The following is a 1,159-nucleotide window of genomic DNA, read 5'->3' as shown; positions in this document are numbered from 1 at the left end:
ACAGAAATGGCAGTTGACATGCCAATTGGTCCAGTTAAATCAATAGATATTCTGTTAAATTGTCTTAAACAACAGCATTAAATCCCGTTAGGTAATGCTTTGTATACGTGCGTGTGTTTGGCAACTGAGACGCAGTCATTCGTATTTATATTTGCAAAGAATTGTGTTAATAAGTGTGTGCGGACCCGCGAGTAATTATATTCAAATTATTAATTTCGCTTCTAATTTGCAAAGAAATATATATTTTATTGACTTATAAAGTGTGTGCGGGTAAATAAATGTAAATTATTTGATAACATGAACGTCGGAAATAGTGATTTTGATATATTTATATGTGAAAGCAAGGAAGTGGAGGAAGACGAAAAACTTCTATGTTTGCTTTAAAAGTAGTTTGTTTCCAACTACTTTGTCAATTGATTAATTTCTGAGACAACGTTGTTATTTCCGACAGGGCAAGCTTCTTGAAGTTTCGTTCATTTTTTTGTTCATGCTTGTCTTTGCATTAATTGAAAAAATACTTCGCAAGTTTTGTAACGAAAAATACGGGCAAAAAGTTATAATTTTAAGTTTAGACAGACAATAAGTGTACACCTGTTAAATAACTCACATACATATACATAAATTTTTAAATATACAGATGCCAGCGTGGGAATAGAAGAATTGCGATATCTTACTGAAAGCGACTTGAACAAAATTTTCCCTTCAGTGGAAGTAGTGGGCACTAAAGCGAAATTGCGTGAAAAAAATCAAATTGTGGAAAAAACAGGAGGTAAAAGAGTTATACGATTTTTAAATACTCCCAAAACTAAATGTATAATTTTTTCCCTCAATTTGTAAACTGTAGTTTGGTGAAGGTGACGATGTAACGACAGCGATCCAAAAAGTCAGTGAGTGGATTAAGCAAAACGAAAGTCTCGCATCCTGTTATTCGCCCTCAAGTGCAACACCAACTTCACACGATTCATTTGAGGTGAGTAAGTGTGTCTGCATGCATTTAGCTTTTTTATATATAACTTAATTATGTAGGTTGATATTCAAAATATATTGCAACATTATCCTCGGGGAAAAGATTCCCTTGAGTATTATGAAGATCAAAAAACGCTCACACCTTACCACCAGCAAAGTATTGCGAACTGTGTTATTGACCATTACTTGGCAT

At 33.6% G+C, this 1,159-nt stretch overlaps 1 long non-coding RNA gene across 1 annotated transcript; it reads left to right on the top strand.

Annotated features, from left to right (window-relative positions):
* Positions 1 to 14: 14 nt before the first annotated feature.
* LOC118738064 lies at positions 15 to 1,153 on the top strand. Its single transcript, XR_004992880.1, has 3 exons — positions 15 to 769; positions 845 to 970; positions 1,027 to 1,153. It is a non-coding gene; the product is annotated as an uncharacterized LOC118738064 (long non-coding RNA).
* Positions 1,154 to 1,159: the final 6 nt, after the last annotated feature.

Source organism: Rhagoletis pomonella, unplaced genomic scaffold (genome assembly GCF_013731165.1).
Source record: "Rhagoletis pomonella isolate Grant_MI unplaced genomic scaffold, Rhpom_1.0 Rhpom_scaffold_00001, whole genome shotgun sequence".
NCBI classification, from domain to species: domain Eukaryota; kingdom Metazoa; phylum Arthropoda; class Insecta; order Diptera; family Tephritidae; genus Rhagoletis; species Rhagoletis pomonella.
Note: the sequence above shows the minus strand (reverse complement) of the source record. Positions and strands in the feature narration are given on the sequence as shown.